This window comes from Carcharodon carcharias, chromosome 6, assembly GCF_017639515.1.
Source record: "Carcharodon carcharias isolate sCarCar2 chromosome 6, sCarCar2.pri, whole genome shotgun sequence".
NCBI lineage: Eukaryota > Metazoa > Chordata > Chondrichthyes > Lamniformes > Lamnidae > Carcharodon > Carcharodon carcharias.
In genome coordinates this window covers 35157193-35164272 of record NC_054472.1, presented here as the reverse complement: position 1 = coordinate 35164272, position 7080 = coordinate 35157193, and the positions used below count along the sequence as shown (strand labels likewise).

Sequence of the window (7080 nt, the reverse complement as noted above, 5' to 3'; positions counted from 1 at the left end):
CCGCGCACCTGGGCCGCCTCAAGACCCAAAATAACGTCGGGTCCGAGCACGACCGTTCTCAGGTCTTGGATGGCATCGGCTGCGACCTGGACACTCACAGACGCGCGTCGCGCCAAGTCCTGCGGGAGCATCCAGCCCAGTCCTCCGCCACCCAGCACGTCCCCGATTCTGGTCACCCCTGCGGCCACAGCCCTCCTCTCCGCCAACCACTGAAAAGGACGGAGGGGCGGATTCCTGAGCAGCGGCTCTCTGACGATAGCCGCTACTCCTGACGGGGGAGAGCTGCGTCGCGAGGTGACCACTTTCCAGACTTTGATCAGGTCCTGGTAAAAGACGGGCAACGCCTGCAAGGAGCCACCGAGGCCCAGCTGTTCTATAAACAGGAGCTGCACGTCATAATTCAGGCCGTGCACCTGACGGAGGAAATACGTCATCAGGGCACACCATCTAGGAGGAGGCTCGACGTAAAGGTATCGCTGCAGGGTCTGAAGGCGGAAAGTCGCCACCTGTGTGCGTAGGCACACTAGCGCCTGACCACCCTCCCTAAGCGGGAGACTCAGAACCTCGGCAGCGACCCAGTGCAATCTTTTGTCCCAGAAGAAGTCGACTAACAATCTCTGGATTCTTGTGACAAAGTCCGGGGGAGGGGTCAAAGTGACCAGCCGATACCACAACATGGCGGCGATCAGCTGGTTTATGACCAGAACTCGACCTCGGTAAGATAGCACTCGGAGCAGTCCTGTCCAGCGCCGCAGGCGAGCGGTGACTTTCGTCTCCAGTTCCTGCCAGTTTGCCGGCCAGGATTCCTCAGCGGGGCAGAGATGGACCCCCAGGTAGAGGAGGCTGGTCCTGCTCCAGGTGAAAGGCCTGAGCTCCTCGGGTAGGGGATCCATCTGCCACTGACCGACCAGGAGTCCAGAACATTTACCCCAGTTGATCCTGGCAGAAGAAGCGGCAGAGTAGACCTCCTGGCACTCGCGCATCCTCCGCAGGTCAGCCGGGTCACTAAACATAAGGAGCACGTCATCGGCGTAAGCCGAAAGGACCACCCCGATGCCCGGCCCGCGCAGAACCAATCCCGACAACCTCCTCCGCAAGAGGCGCAGGAAAGGCTCCACGCAGATAGAATACAACTGGCCAGACAGGGGGCAGCCCTGACGTACCCCTCTCCCAAAGCGAAGGGGCGCCGTCAGGGACCCGTTAACCTTCACTAGACACTCCGCGGCGGTGTACAGAAGTCGGATCCGGGCGACAAAATGCGTCCCGAACCCGAAAGCTCGCAGAGTTCCGAGTAAGTATTCGTGATCCACCCTGTCGAACGCCTTCTCCTGATCGAGAGACAGGAAGGCGCTCGACAGACCAGCCCTCTGGGAATGGTGGATGATGTCCCGGACCAGATGGATGTTATCATAAATGGTTCGGTCCGGGACGGTGTAGGACTGGTCAGGGTGGATCATGTGGTCCAGCACGGTGCCGAGCCGAGAAGACATGGCTCGGGCGAAGATTTTGTAGTCCGTGCTGAGGAGGAAGACCGGGCGCCAGTTTTTAAGAAGGCGGAGATCCCCCTTCTTCGGCAGCAGGGCAATCACGGCCCTGCGCCACGAAAGGGGCATCTCCCCGGTAGCAATGCTCTCCCCCAGGACCCCCGCGAAGTCGCTCCCCAAGACGTCCCAGAACGCCCTGAAGAACTCCACGGTCAGCCCGTCTAGTCCCGGGGTTTTGCCCCTAGAAAGACCGTCGAGTGCGCCGGTCAGCTCCCCCAGACTTATAGGGGAGTCGAGCTTTCCGGCGCACTCCGGGCCGACCTGCGGCAGGTCCTCCCACAAAACTCTGCAAGCTTCCTCACTGGACGGATCCGGAGAGAAAAGGGCAGTGTAGTAATCTCGGGCAATGGCCCTGATGCCCTCCGGATCCGAGACAAGTGATCCGTCGTCGGCCAGCAGCGTAAAGAGCTGCTTACGGACCCCGTGCCTTTTTTCCAGTGAGTAGAAGAAGGGAGAGCCACGGTCCATCTCCTTAAGGAAACAGATCCGCGACCTCACGAACGCGCCCCGAGACCCGACCAGTTGCAGGTCCCGCAGCGCGCCCTTCTTCTCATCGTACACCGACCGCAGGGCCGGGTCCGCGTCGGGCTGACGGAGACGTGCCTCCAGGTCGAGCACCTCCTTCTCCAACTCCTCGACCCTGGATTTGCGTCTCTTTGTCGACCCCTTCGCGTACTCTTGACAGAAAACTCGGACGTGAGTCTTGCCCACGTCCCACCATAGCCTCAAGGAGGGGAAGCCTCCCCGCTTCCTTCTCCAGCCGGTCCAGAAGCGACGGAACGATTCCAGGAACCGCTGGTCTTCCAACAACAGGTTATTAAAATGCCAGTACGCGGACCCCGTCCGAGCGCAGAACGAAGTGAGCTCCGCCCACACCAGACGGTGGTCCGTGCACGGAACCTGCTGTATAGAAGCAGCCGGAACGCAGGACACGTACGCCTTCGAAACGTAAAGGCGGTCGAGTCTGGACGCTCCGACTCCAGGTGACACAAAGGTGAACACGCTGGAGTCAGGATGGAGATTTCGCCAGACGTCCACTAAGTCGAAGGACCTGACCAGGTCCCGCAACTTACTCACACCTCGCGTGCAGTGCGGGGTACCGTGACGGTCCCGGACCCCGAGGGTGCAATTGAAATCCCCCCCGAGGACGATGCACTCGCCAGCGTCGATGGAGCCGAGATGAGTGGACACTTCTTCAAAGAAGCTCGCTTGCTGCTGCGTGCCCAGGGGAGCGTACACATTCACAAAGTGAAGCACCGCCCCCCCCAGACGCACAGTCAGGTGCAGCAACCGGCCTGGCACTGGCTCCTTGACCCCCAAGATCTCCGGCTGAAAATGCGGGGCCAACAAGATAGCCACCCCGCCAGAATTGGAGGCTAGGTGACTCATGTAGACCCCCCCTCGCCACTCCAGGAGCCACGTGGCTTCGTCTCCCGGAACGGTATGGGTTTCTTGCAGGAAGCACAACGCGTACTTCCCGTCCCTGAGGACCGAGAAGTTCTGGAACCTGCGCTGTGCGGCCCTGCTGCCGCGGATGTTGAGGCTGGCTATAGTCGTCTTCATTGTCAAAGGTACATCAAACCTTCACCTTAAGTCATTAAAAAGAAGAAGAGGACTTTTTAGTCCTTCCTCTCCTTCAGGAGCCCAGCGAGAAACGTTTGGACCCTCCGCCGCGCGTTCCTATCCAACTCAGGAGACTTGAGAGCCTCGCGAGTGGACCAAAACACCAGCGGAAAAGAATGCCACCGGTCCAAGGCCAACTGAACCCTGTCTCGGCGACCGCGATGACTCGCCAAAAAGTCCCGGAGTTCCCTTGGGGGGATGAGGGGGGAGTCGGTGGAGGGCACCAGGGGATCCACCGCCTCGCTTGAGAGTGACTCAGCGTAATCTCCAGCGCTCACCACGGACACCCCGTCCTCCTCCAGGTCGTCGCCTCCAGCTTCCGACCCCTCCCCCGCATTGAGTACGGGGGCTGATTCGGAGTTGCCAGCTGGCTCTATCTGTGCCTCGATCCCACCCCCAGGATCAAGGCCAGAGGGGTCCTCTCTGGTCTCCTCTAAACGTTTTGGGTCAGAGGGCAGCGGCAGTTCTGATGCCCGCTCTCCTCCCGGCACCGGGTCGTCCGGGGAGCTCAGGACAAGCTCCTGACCTAAAACTAGGACGCCCGGTGCTAAGGTTTGGGAGGGAGCGGGAAGGCCTTCCTTTTCGCCGCCACCCAATGACCCGTTGACATTTTTTAAATTTTGAAAGTTGCAGTCCCCCGATGAGCCAGAAGGTACCTCGGGGGTATCGAGGGTCTCTGAGTCGGGCACCACCTCAAGGGAGGTGCCTTCAGTCACCCCCGAGGGGCCCTGTTCAGGGGACTGCAGCAGGTTGACAGGGGTAATAGTGGTGGGAGTCGGTGCAGGGGTTTTGAGTTCCCCCAGAGGACAGGGCGAGATTTTACTGGGTGGAGACGCCACCACCTCTTCATCGGGGGAAGGGACACACCCAACTTCTTCAGTTTGGGCATCACCCACCTCCTCCTCCGAAGCGTGACGTCTCTTCCGGGTCAGGCTGGGGGCTAGGGAAACCTCCATTTCCGAGGCCCCCTCCTCCTTGTCCAGCCCTCCCGGACACTCCACCCTCTGGGTTTTGGGTGTTAGATACCCCGGCTCGGGGTCCCGCGTCCCTTCCCCGCCGGCCCCGGGAGCACGCGCAGGGACGACGCCGGGCCCAGCACTCGGCGCCTTAGCACCCACGGGCCCAGGAGCACACGCGGACACGACGCCGGGGCCGGATGTTGTCTTTTCCCCCGAGCCGATGCTTGCAGGTGTTTGGGGGTTTTGGGGCGTTTCAGGGGCCGCCTCCAGGTTGCGGGTCTTCCTCTGCGCCTTCTTACGGCGTGGGGGCTCTCCCCCCGCCTCACTGGCAGCCGAGATGGCAGTGGCCGCCGGCGTCGCTTCCCCTTGCGGGGAGGGAGATGGAGTGGTGGCGGGGGGAGGAGGGGCGGTGCCAGCCGTGGCCACTTGGGTGGGGCTCGTAGCCTTGGAGGCGGGGCAGTTCTTCCTCACGTGCCCCGCCTCCTTACAAGCATGGCACCGCACGCCCTCCACGGTCCAGAAGACCCGATAGGCGGTCCCCTCAAAATTGATAACGAAGGCCCCCTCCAGGCACTCCTCCTGGGCCAAGCGGACAAATACCTGGCGCCGGAAGGAGTACACATGGCGGAGGGCCGAGTCTTTGAGGCCGAGCGGGATTGGTGCAACCCCCGACCTGACCTCCCCCAATTTATTAAGGTGGGGGAGGAGGAGCCCACTGGATAGAAAAGGCGGGATGTTCGAAATAATAATTCTCTGGGCGGTGGCCTCAAGGGGGTCCACCGCCAGAAAAGTCCCGCCCACAGTGAGTCCTTTTTGCAGGGCGAGGTGCACCGCCCGCTCGGACCTCAAGAAGAATATGGCCTTCCCATACATTTTAGAGGCCGCGACAATGGCTGAGGGGCCGACGACCCCAGCCATAGCCTTTACGCAGGCCTCTATTGTCATTTCAGGGTGAGCATAGCTCTTTACCCCAAGGGCCCTGGTCAGGAGGCGGAAAGGTGACAGGGCAGCGGGAGCAGCTGGAGCCGCAGAAGCAACCACCCCCGCATAAGTTTTCTTTTTTTGAGGCCCTGCCACCGGTGACAAAACCGCCTCCACATTAGCCCTCGAGGGCCCGGCCACAGGTGATGGTGAATTGGCCTTAGGGCCAGAGCCACGCCCACCCCGGGAAGGATTGGCCATTTTGTTTTTTTCTTTTTATACTTTTTTCTATATATATAGGGAGGAAAGGGGGTGGGGGAGAGAGGTAGAAACAACCTCCCCTCTTTTAGGCAGGAGAGGAGAGGAGGGAGAGGAGTAAAAGACAGGGAGGCACAGGAGGGAAAGAGGTAAATGTCCAGGTGGGTGTCCTTGATGGTGGATGGACGGTGGGTGGGGGCCTGATGTTCTTCAGGCAGGGGGAGGCGATGTCTTCACCAGCTATTGCTGGCCTTACTGGGAAAAGGGCTGGGTTGGGGGGAGGGGTGGCAGAAAGATGGTTTCAGCTCACACACACACCCTCCCTCTCTTCCTTCCCCAACTCCTCTGGCAGTCTTCTTGCCTCCCCCTACAAAAAACACAGTCCTTAACTGCCCCCACCTTAAACAAAAATACACAGTTCAGACACCCACCTAGGATGTTGTTTTTTAACTCAGTCCTGGCCTCCTGGCCTTCCTGTCCTGTATCAACAGCAGCAACTGTTCTCTTCTCTCCCTCTCTCTCCTTTGGCAGCACTGGAGGAGCAGCAGCAGAAGCAGCAGCAGCACACAGCAGAAGCAACAACCCCAAAGGCAGCAGCAGAAACAGTTGAAACACTGAGGAGCAGCAACACCAACACCACAGACCTTCTCTCCTCAGTATCAGGGAACCAACTGAATCCACAATTGCCTCCACGAGATCGTTAAGAAAATGAACTCTTGATACTCTTTTTGAGTTAACCTGTTTCCATCTGTTTCAGATGAAGTTACATTGTTTCATAGTTTGCCATTGTGAGATTTGAACTCTTGATTTTCATAGTTTGCCATTGTGAGATTTGAACTCTTGATACTCTTTTGAGTAAACCTGTTTCCATCTGTTTCAGATGAAGTTACATTGTTTCATAGTTTGCCATTGTGAGATTTGAACTCTTGATCTTGGGGTTACAAACCCAGTACCATAACCACTTGGCTATTTAGGCCAAGCCTTGAACTCTTGATACTCTTTTTGAGTAAACCTGTTTCCATCTGTTTCAGATGAAGTTACATTGTTTCATAGTTTGCCATTGTGAGATTTGAACTCTTGATCTTGGGGTTACAAACCCAGTACCATAACCACTTGGCTATTTAGGCCAAGCTTAAAGCCTACTGCACCTGGTATTCCCAGGCAGTCTCCCATCCAAGTACTAACCAGGCCTGAGTCTGCTTAGCTTCGGAGATCAGACGAGATCGGGCGTTTTCAGACTAGTATGGCCGTAGGCAGTTACATTGTTTCATAGTTTGCCATTGTGAGATTTGAACTTTTGATCTTGGGGTTACAAACCCAGTACCATAACCACTTGGCTATTGCACGCGCAACGTTAAATCTTCGTCAATTCGGTTGTCAAGGGCCTTAACTGGCCTGTTAATTAATGGGAGGAGTGGATCTGACTCCTGCACACGAGCGCAATATCGCACAAGTGGGCAATGACGTCGGGAAGCTTGCCCGACGTCATTTTACACTTGTGGGTTAGACAAGCTGGGAAGTTCAAATTGCAGGTGAGATTTTGCAAAGGGCTGCTCTGCCAATCACAAACCGTTCCTTTCCCATATTTGCTGCTGGTAGACTCATTACTGCAAAAGGGGGAAAAGACGCAGTGTCTGATTGGAGCAGCAGTGAACACTAGCGGTGGTGAGTATGCTGAAGGCTGCCGGCCCCAAGCGAAGCAAAGGTACGGTGGTGCTGGCGCCCGTCGGCGAAGGTAAAGTGTACCTGGAGCCATAGAGCTAAGGTAAAGTGGG

The 7080-nt window shown here is 57.8% G+C and overlaps 1 non-coding gene across 1 annotated transcript; it reads right to left on the bottom strand.

Moving 5' to 3' along the window:
- Positions 1-6441: 6441 nt before the first annotated feature.
- LOC121279469 lies at positions 6442-6560 on the bottom strand. Its single transcript, XR_005943410.1, has one exon. It is a non-coding gene; the product is annotated as a 5S ribosomal RNA (ribosomal RNA).
- Positions 6561-7080: the final 520 nt, after the last annotated feature.